Source organism: Schistocerca piceifrons, chromosome 1 (assembly GCF_021461385.2).
Source record: "Schistocerca piceifrons isolate TAMUIC-IGC-003096 chromosome 1, iqSchPice1.1, whole genome shotgun sequence".
In the NCBI taxonomy this organism is placed as follows: domain Eukaryota; kingdom Metazoa; phylum Arthropoda; class Insecta; order Orthoptera; family Acrididae; genus Schistocerca; species Schistocerca piceifrons.
The window spans coordinates 283,465,336-283,486,330 of NC_060138.1; the positions used below are offsets into that span (position 1 = coordinate 283,465,336).

The 20,995-nt window shown below is 42.2% G+C and overlaps 1 protein-coding gene and 1 non-coding gene across 2 annotated transcripts in view; one reads left to right on the forward strand and one right to left on the reverse strand.

The window, feature by feature from the left end:
- LOC124712193 overlaps positions 1-20,995 on the reverse strand; it is a 679,509-nt gene that overhangs the window by 237,774 nt on the left and 420,740 nt on the right. The window lies entirely within an intron of this gene.
- Positions 14,758-14,832, forward strand: Trnat-ugu. The gene has a single exon. It is a non-coding gene; the product is annotated as a tRNA-Thr (tRNA).

Here is a 20,995-nt window from a genome sequence, read left to right on the forward strand (position 1 = left end):
TATTCGCACCTTGTACTATCTTTGGACTGGCGCTTATAGTTCCAGCTGTGCGGTGTGCGATTTGTTGGTCGGTTGGCGTGGAGCTGCGAGGAAATCTCCGCGGCGCGTAGTTTAGCCGAGGCCGCTGGCGGCGTCCACGCGCGGTCGGAGTGTGTAGTGCTGTTCCCATTGCTACGAGGTCCGTGGCTCACCGATCCTGGACACGAAAGTTGAGTTTTGACTTAATCTACCAGCAAGTCACGACTGTTCACATTGTGTCGTTTGGATTTCGTTGTCAGCTGTTGGGACATTCCCGCGAGCAACAACGCTGTTTTCAAGTTGGCAAATTTTAGCCACCCTCCGGTGGAGTTTAAACGTACTTGATTATTTTGAATTGAAGTGCACCAGCGGAATCTTCTGCCTTGTGGCCGTTAACGTTCCGGTTACCTGCCCGGGCCATTGATGTAATTTCAGGCAGTATATTTTCCTCATCGTGTTGTCGCTGTCCAGCACGGTGTGTATTGTGACAGCTCAATGCTTGTGGGCGCCAATACCTTCTACGTTGTTTCATTGAACTCCCTGTTGTCTGCTGGTCGAGTGGAGCGGAAGTTATCTTGTCGATGGGTCCGTTGACTGTCTGACGGTTGGGTTGTCGTCAGATTCAGAATGGTTGGGCCGACTGCCTGTCTCACCTAAGCGAGCGTTAGTGTTTGAATTCCAGGTTGACCCTCGGAAACTTCTGAGCACCGTTTGGTGTACTGCCTTTTCTTATTTGTTCTTGTTATTTTTATTTGTATGGCTTCTAGACGATTTTTAAATTAAGGCGTAACATTGTTTGGGCCTTCAGCCTTTTAAAAATTTTATTTTCGTTTGAGTTTTAAGTGATGGGCCTTCAGCCGATTTTTAAATTAAAGTTGTTTTGCTCTTAAGGTGTCAGATTGTTTAGTCCTTCAGCCTAATTAAAGAATTGTTTTAAGATAAGGCCTTTTGCCTTTTAAAAATTTAATTTTGGTTCGAGTCTTAAGAGATGGGCCTTCGCCGATTTTTTTATAATTTAAAGTTGTTTTGCTCTTAAGATGTGAGATTGTTTGGGCCTTCAGCCTAATTGAAAGAACTGATTTAAGATAAGGCCTTCTGCCTCTTAGATTTCTGATTTTGGTTTGAGTCTTAAGTTATTGGCTTTCAGCCGATTTTAAATTAAAGTGGTCTTGCCCTTAAGGCATGAGATTGTATGGCGCATTCAGCCGGTAATTAAGTTCCTAAAATTAATGTTGTGTTTTTTTTTTAATTTTCTTGACTCTTGTAATGATCCGTCAAATAAATGAAGTTGTATGTTTGAGTGCAACTGACAGTCGCTTATTTTGGCACTTTTACACAATTTAAACTGCCTGTCCTGTCCTGCGGTTTAGCAGGGCGTCTCACAATCCACGAAATTACAGACCTATATCATTAACGTCGATATGCAGCAGGATTTTGGAAAATATATTGTGTTCGAACATTATGAATTACCTCTTAGAAAACGGCCTATTAACACACAGTGAACACGGATTTAGAAAACATCGTTATTGTGAAACACAACTAGCTCTTTACTCGCACGAAGTGTTGAGTGCTATTAACAAGGGATTTAAAATTGATTCCATATAAATGGATTTCCGGAAGGCTTTTAACACTGTACCACACAAGCGGCTTGTAGCGAAATTGCGTGCTTATGGAATATCGTCTCAGTGATGTGACTGGATTCGTGATTTCCTGTCAGCAAGGTCACAGTTCGTAGTAACTGTCGGAAAGCCATCGAGTAAAACAGAAGGGCTTTCTGGCGTTCCCCACGGTAGGTTATAGGCCCTTTGCTGTTCCTCATCTACATAAACGATCTGGGAGACAATCTGATCAGCCGTCTTAGGTTGTTTGCAGATGACGCTGCCGTTTGTCGACTTGTAAAGTCATCAGAAGATCAAAATAAATTGCAAAACAATTAGAGAATATATCGGTACGGTCAGAAAATTGGCAGTTGAACAGAAATAACGAAAAGTGTGAGATCGTCCACATGAGTGCTAAAAGGAATCCGTTAAACTTCGATTACACGATAAATCAGTCAAACCCAAAGCCCGTAAATTTAGCTAAATACCTAGGAATTACAATTACGAACAACTTAAATTGGTAGGAACACGTAGAAAATATTGTGGGGAAGGTTAACCAAAGACTGTGTTTTATTGGCAGGGCTCTTGGAAAATGTAACAGATCTACTAAAGAGACTGCCTACATTACGCTGGTCCGTCCTCTTTTAGAATACTGCAGCGTGGTGAGGGATCCTTACCAGATAGGACTGACGGAATACATCGAAAAAGCTCAAAGAAGGGTAGCACGTTTTGTGTTAATGCGAAATAGGGGAGAGAGCGTCACTGAAACGATATAGGATTTGGGATGGACATCATTAAAACAAAGGCGTTTTTCGTTGCGGAGGAATCTTCTCACGGCATCCCAATCACCATTTTTCTCCTCCGAATGCGAAAATATTTTGTTGACGCCGACCAACTTAGGGCGAAACTATCACCATGATAAAATAAGGGAAATAGAGGTCGCACGGAGAGATATAGGTGTTCGTTCTTTACGCGCTTTATACGAGATTTAAATAATAGAGAATTGTGAAAATGGTTCGATGAACCCTCTGCCAGGCACTTACATGTGATTTGCAGAGTATACATGTAGTTGTAGATGTAGTTGTGGAGGATTGATGGTCACGAAGTAGAGCAAGTTACGGAATTCTGTTATCTGGGCAGAAAACTAAACAGTGACGACATTGCAAGGAGGACATCAAAAGCAGACTAGCACTGGAAAAAGGGCATTCCTGGGCAAGAGAAGTCTACTAGCAGCAAACAGGCCTCAACTTCAGCAAGAAATTTCTGAGAATGCACGTTTGGAGTGCAGCATTGTATGATAGTGAAACATGCACTGTGGGAAAACCGGAACAGAAGGTATCGAAGCATTTGATGTGTGGTGCTGTAGACAAATGTTGAAAATTTGGTGGACTGATAAGGTGAGGAATGAGGAGGCTGTGCGTAATCGGAGAGGAGAGGAATTTGTAGAAAATACTGACAAGCTGCTAAGGCATCAGGGATCCAGTAAATAATTGAGGACGCAGGTTGCAAATGCTACACTGGGATGAAGAGGTTGGCACAGGAAAGAAATTCGCGGTGGGCCGCATCAAAACAGTCGGGAGACGGATGATAATTAAAAAAAAAAAAAAAACTTTACATGTTAGCTTCATGGTGAAGTGTCCATCTCGTTTTTAAGTAAGTCGCTGACGTAGATTTCAAAAAGTTTGCAGTGAAAAATGTGGGTCGCCGAGATTTTATATTTGAGGTACACTTCACCATATGTTGCTGTGAACGAAATTTAGCTAACACATTGCATTTTTCTTTAGGCTTGTGAGGTGGTCTCTGTAAGTCTTCAGTCTAGAGGAAATGGAATTTACACAACACGTTCACTTCCTATCGCATATGCGCGAGAATTAAATATTCATAACAGACCTATCACCAAAACCGTTAGAGATATCGAAAAGACATAGTACATAATGAAGAGAGTAATTTCCATATGGTTAACATATGGAACCTTTGTATCTAAGTCGATGTAGCCAAGACTACAGTCTTTTTTTAATCCAGTACTGTAATTTCAAAAAGTCATTGACAGCTAGTGAAAAGAGCGTTTGCTAGTATGGAAATACATGCGAAATTTCTTCTCTTCTGTTACAGCAAACTGATAGAACGAGATTTTCTGTAAGGTCGCCTGTTGCTTCTTTAATAAAACACACTGTTTCAAGATTCTGTTGCAATAGCTATTGCATGGCTAGGTTATGCAATTTGTACTGTGTTTTGACAAAAAAAAGCGAAATTTAACATAGCAGTTAGATCCTCAAAACTCGTCCCTGATGACATTTCTGATAAATAGTCAATTCTGTTGCAATTTCGGGGGAATCCTGCAACCCAGTGTATCTTTAATAATGAACAGCTGGGACTGAAACTTACCAAAGGATTTTCTTTCTACTCCTCAGTCATATTTGACATGTAAGAAGTACAGCAAATACCGTACCATCTTTACGTTTTTATCCCTGCACAGTATGAGGAAGTGAATCTTACAAACACCTTTTAATTCAGTAGTGATATTGACTTTGACAAACAGCTGGCAAGCTCCTGCAAGTCGTCAGTGTGGTCACAGTTTCAGAGTTACGAAAGAATACTCCTTTTAATTCAGTAGTGATATTGACTTTGACAAACAGCTGGCAAGCTCCTGCAAGTCGTCAGTGTGGTCACAGTTTCAGAGTTACGAAAGAATACTATTGGGTCAGTTCTACTCTGCAGAAAACATTTAGCATTTTTCTATTAGAAATATCAGTTCTGGTGCTTGTGTACCTGTGGACAACAAGGTCACCAGAACATGACGGTCACTACTTTATGAACCACTTGACACTGCTTATTAAGGTTAAAACAAATTATAAATATATATAATATATCTTTAGCACATCAAAGGCAATTAAGGCGAAGAAGACCACCGCTTCACTCTGAATGTGGATAGGAATAAAAACATGGCACACTATTTGTTGTGACTTATTTTAAATTATTTCTCAGATTAATAACATGGAGAAAACTCTTCAGTACGGTTCCATTTCAGTCGTTCACTATAAAAAATACGATGGGTTATGGGAATCTGTGAAAATTTGCAACAGAACTGGCGAGTTATTTTTGTCTGAATTTTTAACCTTTTCTCAACTGAAGGATCATCATCATTTATGAGTAACGGCTACGTTTGTCTTGTTGACAGATTTAATTTTGCTTCTTTTGCCAAAACACAGTATAATTTGGACAAATCACCTTGTAGCAGCTATTGTGATATAATTCTGAAAGCGTCATATTAAAAAAGTTATTGGCGACCAGAGTGATCAATAGCTTACAGAAAACGGCGTTGTTTCCGCTTGCAGTAACATAAGAGAAGAAACTTCATCCTTATTTTCACATTAGCAAATTCTCTTTTCAATATCTATCGAAGTCTCTTAAAAAGTTACGGTACTGGGTTGACAAAAAAATAAAAACCATAGCTTCTGCTATACGGCCATAGATAAGAAAGTTCTGCATATTAAGCATGTAGCAAACTACTCTCCCCTTTGCATGCTGTCATTTGCCAAAATCTCGTATCAATAACTCAGACAGTTTGGAAGATATGGGGTACGTTATGAACATTTCATTCTCGTGAGCGTGCGGTCGGAAGTGAATTTCCTTGGGAAATACCTTTGGAAATGAAAAAAATTTTTGATATGACTTTGTATATTTTGTCGTAGTAAATAAAATCACTTTGAAACGATTCCAACAAAATTGTAGGGATCCAGACAATAAGTCTAATTCGTTCAAACCAGCCAATCTACTTTATGTTGACATTGAGAAATAATGCTTTACAAGTAAGTAGCTCACTTTAATCTACTCTAACGCTCTTGTTCATAAAATGTGATAAAATATGTTTGCTTAAGAGAGAGTGCAATATTAACGGTGTCACATAGTGACATTGCAGACTACACGATCCAAAGGCAGCAGACAGGACTTCATTCACGCAAGGCCTAAAATGTGTCACCGCTCTACAGACGTCATAAGCTAACTCCTTGAGAAGGGAGAGAGATCAAAACTGTTCCTGTTACCACTGATCCTCTAAGAAGTACGTATGACAATGCATTCCAATTACATCCGTGCGACGGAAGAATTGGAGAATTTTCTAGGCACTGAGAAATGTCATTGCAAAAGGAAGGAAGCATCCTCTTTTAGGGATGAAGGGTGAGGTGGAGAGGGAGAGAAAGGAATTGTGAAGGGGCGTCGTGTGCCATGATTCAGGGACATACGCAAAGATATTCTTTCAACTTACCACCAGCCGATCTGCAAAGACGTCTGTGTATTATTCAGACTTTCTCATATACATTGACATGCAGCGCCCTGGCTTGAGAGACATGCGGGTGGAACATATCAAAATGAGCTTCCAGCGACGGTTTGTTTTGAATACCGTGCAATGAGTATAGTTTAGTTAGCTTCGGTACATATGTATGTACTTACAGACCTAGTTCCCCGTGGTCGCTTGAGAATCAATGTATACTCCCTCAGGTTAAATGTCGATTGAGGCTCCAATAAGATCATTTGTTAGCAGAATTAACAATAAAATATTTGCTGTTGTGACAAACAACGAAGAAAAATAGGGTGATACATGTATCACTCACTTCTTTTTGACACTATTCGAAACCAGTGTAGAATAACTCAGCATCGTATCCTGTTTTTCTTTCTTCATAAAAGATACCTTTTGAAAATTGAGTTACAGTTAAATAATTGCTTTAGTACTGAGAATTTTTCCTGTAAATATAACCTAACAGTGTAGTGGAACAGCCTGTGTTTATTATGAGAAATGATCAGTGTACTTTTCACGTGTACCTTAACGCTGGTCATTGTTACCACGTTAGTTGGTTGATAACAAATGCAACAAATACCAGCGTCACGGTACAATATTATTTCTCTTTCGCTCAGCAGATTCTTGAGGGATAAACACATTACTGAACATGTTTGTTGCTACACCACTGAAAAGGTTTGACTCTGCAACATCAATACCTATTAGTTACCTATTCATGGCTCTCTAAATTTAAGCACTCAGGAACTCCACTGCATATCTTAATTTTCAAGTATTTTTGCATTACAGTTAACATTTTAACTTCTTTGTATACTGAAAGATTAAATTCACTTTCAAAAACATGGCACATGGGAGCTTATTAAAGGAGAAAATCTTAATTTGCGTTGCCACATTTCCAACAATGAAATCACGGCCACAAGCTTATAAATCAGGAACATTTCACGAAAATAAGGGACATGCTCGGAAATGTTCCAGAATTCTCAAAAATATGTCACAAAATATAAAGTTTACATATCCAACAATAGAGTTGAAGGTTTTACATCATTTGTAAGAACAAAGTAAGAAAATAATAATAGAAAATGTCTGTTTTCTTCTTCAAGTTGACCGCCATCAATTTATAAATGTTACCTAGAGTATTTCTTGTGCGATTTAGCTGCTTTCACTGCTTTCAAGAGTACAGTGTCATTTTTCGAATGGTCAGATGTATCAGCCATTAACTTATTGTAACAATCCATGCTTTTATCTCAGATTATGTTTCACAATGTGTAACACAAAGAGCTTATTCTGCGGCAGAAATAGGGTTACATCCAGGTGATTCAGTTTGTCAAAAAAGTGCCCTGTTTCTTTAGAATGAAATTTGTGAACGCATGTTAAGTTTGTGACCAGCACTCTTAGCATGATGCTTCATATCTAATTCATCTCCATGAGAGGCTGATATAGTTCCATTGTATGCCAGGCATCGTGCTTTAAACTTATTGCCATTCACCAGCTTTGGCCAAGTACAAAATTTCGCCCAAGACATCTGGTAAGTCATTCATATTTTTGAAACTGATTCTTTAATTTTCGTCAGAATCGCACATCTTCAACAAACGTCGAACAAGTTTCGACTGCTGTTTCACTGCAGACAGTGCAAATGAGACAATTTTCTTATGTTCCAGAAGTTTAGATGTTCATTTATAGAGTTCACAGTAGTATTAAACAAAATACTGTGATTTTCCAGTTGAGAGTACCACCAACGTAAATGTTATCTTTTATACAGATCTTGGGTTCATCTAATTTCATGAGACAAATACAAATAAAATGGGACACAAATTAATGCCTTAATATAGGGGACATCCCGCAGAAAACGGAACGGATGGTAACCCTATCTATAGTGTAACGTTGTTTCAATGTTACTATTCGAAAAGCATTAACATGACGGGAAAAGCTCACAGAAAAGTATAGTTTCACATCATACGCCAAGCATCGCATAATAGTGTATGGACCAGACCAACTACTTTGTACTATTTTTCGACAGGTCTAATCGTGGGATTAAGTCGAAGAGAAACCTTGGGGCCTGGAAAGCTATACCTTGAGGCTTACACTGTACTCATTACGTATTGCATATGTCGTTCCCATTTGTTGCTGATCAGAGAATTATGGCCCCCAAATCTCTGGCTCCTGGTATGACGGAAGGGACCTTTCTTGTGAAATGCAATGCAGCCATCGCACGACCCATTCAGCTGAACTATGGAAGTACAGTCTTAAGGTGGGCAACAAGAGGCAGAGGCCACGATCCCCAAATGATGGGTCAGAGACACTAAATAGCATTAGCCCGATAAATTATTCCCGTGAGAAGAAGGGCCAGTTAGTCTTGGGAACCGCTCGGGAACCGAGGTTACTTCCTGAATTATACGCGGCTGACCTGTGAAATACCATCTTTATTGGCCGACATGACTTCCCCATATATTCCAGCGCTCCGGAGAAAAGCTTCCCCGAGCAGAACGGCTTTAAATTCATACTTTGCAGCCTCTGTATGAGGGTTCGCGGGGCGCTTTACGGTGCGTGTTAAACCACAAAGTGGGACATAAATAATGCGTCGGTTGGCGGAGGTCCGCGGCCTGCGGCGTCCGCCATTAAAGTCCCATGTCGGAGTAAGAGGCGCTACTTAGGCCCGCGTGACCCGCAGCCGTTTGTATTCAGGCAGCCCAGTCCCCTCCTCCTCGTCTCCTCCGTCTCACACAGCTTTCCGTCGCTCCTTCCCAGTCCAGAGGAGGCACTTCGCCGCCCTATATGAAAAGCGCACGCTTAATAGACTGCTGTCATTCGGCCGGCCGGAGTGGCCGCGCGGTTCTAGGCGCTACAGTCTGGAACCACGCGACCGCTACGGTCGCAGGATCGAATCCTGCCTCGGGCATGGATGTGTGTGATGTCCTTAGGTTAGTTAGGTTTAAGAAATTCTAAGTTCTAGGGGACTGATGACCTCAGAAGTTAAGTCCCATAGTGCTCAGAGCCATTTGAACCATTTTTTGCTGCCGTTCGAAAACTGTGTTATTAATTTGAACGCTGTTAACTCCGGCGACAGCCGCACGTTGTGGTCCAACGTGGAACGGAATTGTCCGCGAGGGAGAGCTCCGCTACACAAGGAAGCTAGCATGAGTTTCTTAGATGTAGATACCTTAGGGGATGCGAAGCAACTCAAATCGCTTTATACGGGCAAGTCTTCAGGTCCAGATTCTATACCGATTAGGTTCCTTTCAGATTACGCTGATACAATAGCTCCCTACTTAGCAATCATATACAAGCACTCTCTCACCGATAGATCTGTACCTGCAGATTGGAAAATTGCGCAGGTCGCACCAGTGTTTAAGAAGGGTAGTAGGAGTAATCCATCGAACTACAGACCTATATCATTGACGTCGGTTTGCAGTAGGGTTTTGGAGCATATATTGTATTCAAACATTATGAATCACCTCGAAGGGAACGATCTATTGATTCGTAATCAGCATGGTTTCAGAAAACATCGTTCTTGTACAACGCAGCTAGCTCTTTATTCGCACGAAGTAATGGCCGCTATCGACAGGGGATCTCAAGTTGATTCCGTATTTCTAGATTTCCGGAAAGCTTTTGACACCGTTCCTCACAAGTGAGGTATCGTCTCAGTTGTGCGACTGGATTCGTGATTTCTTGTCAGGAAGGTCGCAGTTCGTAGTAATAGACGGCAAATCATCGAGTAAAATTGAAGTGATATCAGGTGTTCCCCAGGGAAGCGTCCTGGGACCTCTGCTGTTCCTGATGTATATAAATGACCTGGGTGACAATCTGAGCAGTTCTCTTAGGTTGTTCGCAGATGATGCTGTAATTTACCGTCTAGTAAGGTCATCCGAAGACCAGTATCAGTTGCAAAGCGATTTAGAAAAGATTTCTGTATGGTGTGGCAGGTGGCAGTTGACGCTAAATAACGAAAAGTGTGAGGTGATCCACATGAGTTCCAAAAGAAATCCGTTGGAATTCTATTACTCGATAAATAGTACAATTCTCAAGGCTGTCAATTTAACTGAGTACCTGGGTGTTAAAATTACGAACAACTTCAGTGCGAAAGACCACATAGACAATATTGTGGGGAAGGCGAGCCAAAGGTTGCGTTTCATTGGCAGGACACTTAGAAAATGCAACAAGTCCACTAAAGAGACAGCTTACACTACACCCGTTCGTCCTCTGTAAGAATAGTGCTGCGCGGTGTGGGATCCTTACCAGGCGGGATTGACGGAGGACATCGAAAGGGTGCAAAAAAGGGCAGCTCGTTTTGTATTATCACTTAATAGGGAAGAAAGTGTGGCAGATATGATACGGGAGTTGGGATGGAAGTCATTAAAGCAAAGACGTTTTTCGTCGCGGCGAGATCTATTTACGAAATTTCAGTCACCAGCTTTCTCTTCCGAATGCGAAAATATTTTGTTGAGCCCAACCTACATAGGTAGGAATGATCATAAAAATAAAATAAGAGAAATCAGAGCTCGAACAGAAAGGTTTAGGTGTTCGTTTTTCCCTCGTGCTGTTCGGAGTGGAATGGTAGAGAGATAGTATGATTGTGGTTCGATGAACCCTCTGCCAAGCACTTAAATGTGAATTGCAGAGTAATCATGTAGATGTAGAAGGAAATGTATCAGCAAATGAAAGCACGGCATGAGTCTAAACGCAACGAAATAAGGTATATTGGTGTCCAAAATTAAAGCGACCAACCACTATTTCCCAGTCCTGTATCTAGTATGATCATACAAACTGTCAACAGATGTTCGTACCATCGTGTTCTTCACGGAAGATGGCATTTCGGTCAGCGGGAAACGACGACACTTATCAGAGTAATGTTTGCCAGGTACTCCCACATCCAAAGTCGCTGTGTACATAGCCACAGACTGTGCAATATGGCACGGAGAAGTCGCCTATCGGGCTCTCTGCGGTGGAGGGGCATAGGAAGAATATAAGCAGGACATCGCAAAGTGGCCCGATGGCTTAACGTGAATCATTCTGCTGTTTCTCGGACAATTTATGAAGACCGAAACTTTGTCCCGAATACCGGGGCAGGGCCAACGACGTGTGGCGCCAGAAAGAGAGGACCCTTACTTGGCTGTAAGAGCACGACGGTACGGTCTTAGTACTGGGCAGCAACAGGCATCTGACCTCGCAGAATCCACTGGACGTCATGTATCGAGGAAAAACAGTGCAGAAAAGCCTTCGGCAAAGTGGCCTTTGTTGTCGGAGACTTACCTCTGACGCATCTTCACAGAATCGAACGTCTACAGTGGTCGTCAACAAGCCACCTGGACAGTCGAACAGTGGGCCAATGTTCTTTTCACAGATGAGTCTCGATCTGTCTTGAGAGTGATTCTCGACGCATCTGAAGGGAATGTGTAACACGATTTCGATACCCAAGCGTTGTGGAAAGAGACCGTTACCATGGAGGATTCCTAATAGTGTGGACAGGGGTTACGTTGACCATACGAACACCCCTTCATGAAGTTGTACGGATGCATCGGAAAGGTTTAACTGCTATCAGGTTTCGTGACGAGGCCTTGGCACCTCACGTACGGTGGTTGTGAGGTGCTGTGCTGTACATCCAAACTCGTATTGATGACGATAATGCTCGACCTCATACAGCACGAGTGGTTGATGTTTTCTTGGAAACGGAAGATATTCCATTCATGGCGTGGTCTGCTCGCACTCCCGATTTGAAGCCCATAGAGAATATCTGGGCTGCACTAGGGAGAGGGATTCGGTCGCGTCAGCATCCCCCAACCACTCTCCGAGACTTGGAGTTCCGCAGGAAGATCGGGCGTTATTGTCTCAACATGACATTGATGGCGTGATTCACAGCATGCTCCGTCGTTGTCGGGCCTGTATTGCTGCCAGAGGTGGTCACACCCCGTAGTGAGCACATTAACCAGTTGTTGGAATGTGTGTGTGTGTGTGTGTGTTTGTGTGAGTGTGAGTGCGCGCGCGCAAATCTCTTAAGTTGAAAAAAAAAAAAAAAAAAAAAAAAAGAAGAACATTTTCGTCTAGTGTTATACACGTTGCAGTTGTTCACGTTCTCTATTCTTTACATTGTTTCTACTTTGCTGTCACCTGATTACACTGTTTTGTGGCAAAATAAACGCATCCTTGAAAAATTTCCATTTGTTGCGTTAATTTTGGACACCATTGTATATAGTTCGGTTCCTTCTTCTGGATCCGGAATTTCTACAGACACTGGTTACGGTGGAATTACCTGTTTCTGTTGACTGTTCCGTTTTAAGTAAGACGCCGCAGACTGTCAGTATTCACTTTGATAACTTTATGTAACAAACACGACTACTTGGTAATATACCTCCGTTCTGAGAAGAAGAATCCAGTAATAATCAACAATGAAAAATGTTCTTTCCATATAGTCTAAGGGGTTATTATTTTTCTGTTATTTTGGTATCCAGTTTTATTTTATACAAAAGTGTCATTATGCTATTGTACCATCTATTGGTGCTATAATTTTATTATTCCATTTAATTATTAATCGCCACACTGGAAACAGAAAAAAATTACCAAAATAATGGCTGGAATTTATGATTTCAAATAATGATCAGTTTATATATTATCTCATTCAAAAATACGGCCAGAAAACTGAGGAATAAAAGAAGAGAGGAATTAAAACTTTGATTACTTTGTTTACATTTTATATCTCTTGGTCGACAATACTGTATAGCTTAAAGCTTTTGTTTCGTCTCGATGGTCTGACATATGCCGGTGTCTTGGCGCTAAGTGTTAGGCACTTCCAACCCACATCATCATAAGAATGCTTTTGCAGTCGATTTGGCTTGCCGTCACTGACAGATGGTTTCTCATGACATCAGGACAAACTTTTCAAGACTTTTTAATGCAATAATATTTCCACGAGACTCTGCTAGAAGCCACCGCTCTTCAGAGATTTGCAACTACGGGAAGAGGAGAAACGACAAAGAAGCATTCGTTTCTCATGTAACAGCTGATTACTGAGAAAATCCAGTCTTGAATGATTGAAACGCTGTATATTGAATACTATTTGGGTTAAGTTCCGAATTCTGGGAATGGAGCACGGGTGGTGTGTCACGAGTTTGAGCATCCAACAGAACGTGATAGATTTGTTTATAGTTTTACTGTTTACAAGGCTAGTTGTAGACCAGAGGCAACGGCAGAACCAAAATTCAAGGACGTAGAGGGATCCTCTGACGATTGGAGAATCTCTTCTACGTTTTAGCCTGAGTGCGTGAGACGTTTGGACGGCGTTAGGTATTCGATTCTATTGAAGACCATCGTGAAAATGTTCCTATCGGAACAGAAAAAATGAGAATATGCTCTTGTTTAAAAGAGTCTGATTGAAAAGTAGGGTACCAGCTGCCTCATTCTACATTCTTCAGGACCTTGAAAAATGTTTCCAAAAATTTTGGCATTCGAAAACATTGGCGCTTTTTTTAACATGCAGCTCATCTCTGACTCCCACAAGCTCCCCTAACTGTAACTAGCTCACATCCACTACTACATCGCTGTAAGTCGCTCATACTCATTCACTCTCACCTTTTTTCACTCATTCATTCAATGAAGCTCATTGTCATTATCTCTGTGTGTGTCTCTCTGTCACAATATCCTGTATCACAGCTACAGTCTCCTTCGTTCTGTGCTACTTTTACTGAGAGTACTACTACCGTCTCTTCTCATTGTCACTGCCTCCTTCTTGCTCTCTTTTACTGCTATTATCTCATTCATTCCTCCCCACTGCTGCTGTCTCTTCTCATTGTCACTATCTCTCCTTCTCTTGGTGTCATTGTCATACATTGTCTCTCATTATCACTTCCATTTTCTCCTTCCTCTTCTCTTTACTTCTCTCTCACTAGCACTGTCTCATTCACTCTTTTCACTGCACTATTCTCTTACTTCAAGTATATTTCACAACCACAGCATCCCTCTCTTTCTGTCACAGTGACATTGTCCCCTTCGCCCTATCTGCACTACAACCACTGTCTATTATCTTTCAGTATTTATTACTTTTGCTTCTCTTTCCCGCTACTTTTGTCTCCTCTCTCAGCATAAAAAAGCGTGACTATGTTCGCATGCCACACTTTTAGCAGATTCTTTTGAAGTACGGCCGTAGATGGAATGTGGCAGCTTGTACTCCACGTTTCAGTTAGAATCTTTCTGCTGGTTCACTTCTTTTCCCTGCCCCTTGTACGAAAAGAATTTTATGGGACAATAAACTTTTGCTGTTTACTTGTTTGAAATTGAAATAACGCAAAACTAATTTTACACCTCAGACCGTACTTTACGTGCACAAAAATTTTACATATGCCTCAGTATCGCAAACTGGGGTTCCCAGAAACCTTTGAAGATAACTGAGACACTTTACAGCATATATTTCTCGTTGCTTCGTCACTTTATAAACTATGTTTTCACCTCACAACGGATTTTAACATATATAAATAGGGTAACTTTGGACATATGTATTTCGGAAACAGATGTAGATACCAAGAACATTTTGAAGACTGCTTGAGATCAGGGTCTTAGCAATATATCGTATAAATTTCAAATGAAGTTGTATGGTCATCCACGGTAACTGTTCTTTCGGGAACAGATACTACCGTCATATATAGTTAAAAATATGGGTTCCCGACCTTCGACCTTCTTGTGCGAACGCACACGCTATGCCCGAACTTGTACGGGACTTGGTAGATTAATCTGCCACGAGTAATGAGTATGATGGGCAAACATCTATCAGGCGCACTACGAATGTAGTGTTGTGAACATGTTGGGAATGTGGATCTCACGGGGAGCGTGCAAGGGATAAGTCCCTGCAGACGCACTATCCCCTGTGCCCGCGGTGGCTCAGATGGATAGAGCGTCTGCCATGTAAGCAGGAGGTCCCGGGTTCGAGTCTCGGTCGGGGCACACATTTTCAACATGTCCCCAATGAAGTGTATCAACGCCTGCTTGCAGCTAGGGTGACTATTTAATTATCATTTCATTTCTAGCAAAGCTGCGTGGTCATCCACGGTAACTGTTCTTTCGGAACAGATACTACCGTGATATATAGTTGTATGATTCCAGTGACCTCTTCAAGTCTCAAAGATCTATGATGTATATTTACGGACTGAAGCGGCGAATGGAAATTTTTACCAAGACTGCCTGAAACCCAGTCAAAGGTGCTTTAAAGAATCTAGAGAGCAGGAGATTCGGGTTAGAATCCTGGCGTCGGTACAAATTTCGTTTGTCGCTTCAGTTTGCAGATACACATCGTAAAAATTTCAGCCACTTGTTGTGCATAGCCGTCTTGGAATCCGCGGCGCGGTTTTGGTGCGAGAAAATGGTAAAAAACGTTTTTAGGGTCTTTTATATAACTGCACCCGTAGTCTAGGGGTGCCGGCACGGTAGGTCAGCGTGTTAGGTAAGACGATTAGCTGCCCTCTGTAATAAAAAACACTGAGTTAACGAATCAACGATTAACTAGAACAAGCATCATTCGACGCCCTCTCCGAACAAATTCAACGACCAACAACGAATAAATGAGATAAATACGAGGGGTGGTGGTGTAGATTCATAATCAAAACGTCCTCGGTTCGAAACCCGCCACCGCTTAAATTTTGATTATTAATCAGCATTGGCGGCGGAAGACATCCGGCATAAAAAGTCATCCTCATTCTGCCAACGGCCTTGTCAAAGAGGGCGGAGGAGCGGATAGAGGTTCAGGACACTATCTTGCCCTTGGCGTGGGAAACTGCCGTAAAGGCGGAAGACTCAGCAATGATCAATGGCATGGGGATGCAGAAGGCAATGTAAACCACTGCATTAAAGACACATAACATGTATCCAAAGGACATATGGCCTGTAATTGAAAAAGTGTTGTGATGATCTCTCCATTGGCAAAAGATTCCGGAATAATCCCCCATTCGGATCTCCGGGAGGGGACTGCCAAGGGGGAGGTGACCATGAGAAAAATCATGAATAATCATCGAAAGGATAACGTTCTACGAGTCGGACGTGGAATGTCAGAAGCTTGAATATGGTAGGGAAGCTAGAAAAAAGGCTCAATCTAGATATGGAAATGGAAAGAAGACAAGGACATCTGGTCAGATGTGTAAGACTGATATCAACAGCAGAGGAAAATGGTATAACTGGAGTAGAATTCGTTATGAATAGGAAGGTAGGGCACAGAGTGTGTCGCTGGAACAGATCAGTCATAGGGTTATTATCAGAATCGACAGCAAACCAACACCGACAACGGGTACATATGCCGACGTTGCAAGCTGAAGATGAAGAGATACAGGAAGTATATGAGGATGTTGAAAGGGTAATACAAGACGCAAAGGGAGATGGCTATCTACGACTATCTGCGAGGTTTGAATGGAAAGTAATGCCTCCATTTTCATTAATTGAGTTTGGATGGGAATATTTTAATAAATCAAACGCAGAAATAATCCTTAGAATGTGATCTTTAATCACCAATATTCACTTTCCCACATAATCACCAGCCAATTGGATACATTTCTGCCAACGATGAACACGTTTCCTGAAGTCGCCAAGGAAGAAGTCGACACTCAGTTTCCGCAACAACAGTCTCACAGTTATTTCGTAATGGTGTATCCACGTTTCGTCTACTGTCACAATTGAATGGAGAAAGGTGTCACCTTCATCCTCGTAACGGGAGAGGAGTTCAAGTCTGTGCGCTTTTATTTCAGGAGTCAGCATCCGGGGTACCCGCCGTGCATAGATCTTCCGATAGCCGAGCAAAGCAATAATTTGGTCCACACGTTCTTGTGACATGCCGAGTGTGCTTGCAGTTTCTCTCTGAGTGATACGACGATCGTCCTGAATCAATATGTCAACATTTTTCTTGTGAAACTCGGTGGTTGCTGTCACGGGACGTCCAACTCTTTGGTTGTCACGCAGGTCAGATGTACCCGCCTCAACTTCTTTAAACTTACTCGCCCAACGACGCAAAGTACTCACATCAACACAATCACCATAAACTGCTTTCATTCTCTGATGAACCTCCTTTGGGGTGACACCTTCTGCTGTCGAGGATTCAATGACTGCACGTTGGTTTAATCGCGTTGACCGACCGTCTGCGCAGGGTTCCATACTTTACACAGTAACAACACAACAGTTCGATGCTAAGGCTTCCCGCCAACTGGTGCTGTAGAGAAGAGGCCACGGAATAAGTCAGCACCTGCCGCATATCAGTGTTGCCAACTGTTGAAGAGTTACGAAGGTGGAGGCATTACTTTTCAGTCAACGCTCGTAACAGTCACGGGGAACTGGAATGCAGTTGTACGGGAAGGAGTAGAAGAAAAGGTTACATGAGAATATGGGCTTGGAACAAGGAATGAGAGAGGAGAAAGACTAATTGAGTTCTGTAATAAATTTCAACTAGTAATAGTGAATACTCCGTTCAAAAATCACAAGAGAAGGAGGTGTGGCCGGCCGGTGTGGCCGTGCGGTTCTAGGCGCGTCAGTCTGGAACCGTGTGACCGCTACGGTCGCAGGTTCGAATCCTGCCTCGGGCATGGATGTCTGTGATGTCCTTAGGTTAGTCAGGTTTAAGCAGTTCTAAGTTCTAGGGGACTGATGGCCACAGATGTTGAGTTCCATAGTGCTCAGAGCCATTTGAACCATTTGAAGGAGGTATACCTGGAAAAGGCCGGGTGATACGGGAAGATTTCAGTTAGATTAAACCATGGCCAAGACAGAGACACCGAAATGAGGTACTGGATTGTATGGCGTACCCAGGAGTAGATATAGACTCAGCTCACAATGTAGTAGTGATGAAGAGAAAAGTTTAAGAGATTAGTAAGGAAGAATACATACGCAAGAAAGTGGGATACGAAAGTACTAAGGAATGACGAGATCCGTTTGAAGTTCTCTAAGGCTGTAGATACAGCAAGAAAGAATAGTCCTGCAAGAAGTACAGTTGAAGAGGGATGGACATCTCTAAAAAGGGAAGCTGGAAAGAAAACAATAGGTACAAAGAAGATAACTGCAAAGTAACCGTGTGTAACAGGAGAAATACTTCAGTTGATCGCTGACAGAAGGAAGTACAAAAATGTTCAGGGAAATTCAGGAATACAAAAATCGAGGTGCTGAGGAATGAAATAAATAGGAAGTGCAGGGAAGCTAAGACGAAATGACTGCACGAAAAATTTGAAGAAATCGAAAAAGAAATGGGAGTCGGAAGGACTGTACTGAAGTGGGTGCAAAATGGCTGAAGATCGTCATCATTGTGATCATGATGATTTCTTCGCTGGAGAGGAAAATGAAAGTACACAAAGATATCATCGGCAGTACGCAATTTTTTATTTCTTTGAGTGCGAAAGTATCCATAACTCATTGTCTCCGAATGACGTTACAGGAAAGTCCTTGCCTCCAGGCACACAATGCGCTTGGTTGCTATTTGTATCTGACGCTTAACTGTCCGTAGCTTCAGCTTTTTCATGTTTTTATGACGTCTCATAAAAACTGTCAGGAAGTTCTCAACAATAGTTTATATTTGTAGTCTGTTGCAGTCCACTTGGCACTCGTTAGCAGTAACGGACATCTTAAAGTCCTCTCCAAGGCCTCATTTCCAGGACTTCTTACCGTTTACTCAATAACGGCATTAGGAACTGAGATTGCTAACAGAATTATAGGAACGCCAATTTCTTATGACGATGATTCATACTTTATTTACGCTGGTGTGAAAAAGTTAAGGACGAAAGTAATTTTCGCATGACGTGTTCCTGCAAGTAACATAGCTCGATGAAACTTGGAGGATATTTAGAAAGAACTGCTACATTATAGAACAGTAACTGAAAGAAATACACAATGAGACGAACAGACGCGATACTTTTATTCAAAGACATTGAAGTCACCGATATTCTCTACGGGTTGCTGGACATTACATAAGGCGGAGTTTAGTTGTTAATAGAGTGTTTGATCAGCACGGACAGCAATGTGTGCTCTGAAAAGTGCCCCGCGCTGTCAACAAGGATGATACAGAGTTCTTCTCATAGTGCTTTCCATTCCGCCACAGCGCGGCTGAAAAGTCGTGGATGATCGCTGGTGCATGGGAACGTGCTGCTATACGTCTCCCTAACGCAAACCCAGACGTGCTCGATGGGATCTGAGTCGGAGTAACGCGCAGGCCAATCCTTTTGCTCTCGTTCCAAGAGCCCCTGCATTTGCGCTCTTCGATGCGGTCGTTCATTGTCAGCCACGGAAACAAAGTCTGGGCCGAATGCACCCCTGAAAAGGCGCACATGGAGAAGCATGTGGTGTTTCAAAAGTCTAATCAAGAAACATCGCGTTTCTTTACCGCATGAGCGACGCCAGGTAAGAAATGTTAATATATATATTTATTTATTTGTAGTATGTTAAATGGAGACTTGTTATTTAAAAAGATTCTGTTTCTTTTTTTTATGTCGAACGTGGCAGCTGGATGATCCAGTGCGGACTCCAGACGAGGCGGACGACGAGAGCTAAAAACTATTGCATCGTAGTCGACGGCCGGCGCCTGGAAGAACCGTTGAAACATCATGGTGACCATTATTAAAATAGGTTTTATGTTGTTTCTTTTTATAAAAGAAAAAGGAGTTCAATGTATGTGGAAGGATAAAGCTTGTAATTGGAAGTCAATTGGTTATCAACTGTTAAATAAACTTCGAGTTGGAAGTTGGAACAGTCAGTTGACTGTTGTTACGACATGCATCGTAAACATTACTTATGTATGAGATTTGCAAGTTTTACTAAAATTCAGACTTCTTGAAGAGGTTCTGGCAAGGTTTTGTCGAGAGTGAGGACGATCTTCAATGGTTGACTGGTTTGAAGTTTTACTGGTGAGAGGTCGATACGTATTGATATTTTGAAAATAATCGATACTGTGAAGTGTGTTAGGATTCTGTTTTGAAACTTTATCGGTGATTGTGGTCGGGAGGATCGGTTTTAAAGTGGAATATTTCGTTGGATGAGAACAGGATTGATTCTTCAGTGACATTAATTAATTATTTAAGGAAAAATCAGAATTTTTTCAATTTATTCTGGCAAAGATATCAAGGAGTGTCAGACCGCACAACGAATATATAGAAACTCTGTGACTTTGTTGAACGGTCAAAAAATATTTTTTTACAATAAAACTTGTCTACAACAGGGACTGGTGAATTTTGCTACGTCTATCCGTATCTTCTAGGTTAAATCTGCTACAGCTCAATGATTTGCTTTATGGCTTTTTCAAGTAACTGGGAAAAGAACTTATAATTTGATCTGCGGCGGACCGTCGATATTGGGCACACGGTTAGGCTGTTGTGAAGCCTGTTGGTTTGCAGATTGCCTTTCTTTCTCCCGCTGCAGACATCGTTGCTGAGTTGCTGCGACAGGATCGGCGGATCAGCGCAAACAATACAGTGTCACAACAACTACGACCGGTGAGTGTGCTGTGCTCAAAGATTTGGAGGTCAGTACGCCCACGTAATATTATGCCTCCCCACAGATTATTCCCAGACCCCAAAACGATCAAGTTTTACAATGCTCCTGGCTGCATTACGTGTTCCCACCTCTCACCGTAAGAGGGCACAGGTAGGATGCGATGGGGAGACGTACTGCACGGACGATCGTCTAGCAGCCGGCCGGTGTGGCCGAGCGGTTCTAGGCGCTACAGTCTAGAACCGTGCGAACGCTACGGTCCCAGGTGCGAATCCTGCCTCGGGCATGGATGTGTGTGATGTTCTTAGGTTAGTTAGGTTTAAGTAGTTCTAAGTTCTAGGGGACTGATGACCTCAGATGGTAAGTCCCATAGTGCTCAGAGCCATTTGAATCATCTAGCAGTTGCTCTTCACGCTTGTGGAGGAATGGAACGCTCCACTGCAAGTACTCCCAGCATGGGAGCACGTTGCAGGGAATGCATTACCGTGTGTGGTGAGCAGACACTCTGTAAAGAACCTTTGTAAGTAGGCTGTTTAGGTTCTTATATTGGTAACGCCACCGCCACGTAGCGCTCTGTATGAAAATCGCTGGCTGTGCTGTGTGCAGTCTGTGGCTGGGTGGCATTGTTGGGATTTGCTATTGTAGTGTTGGGCAATTGGCT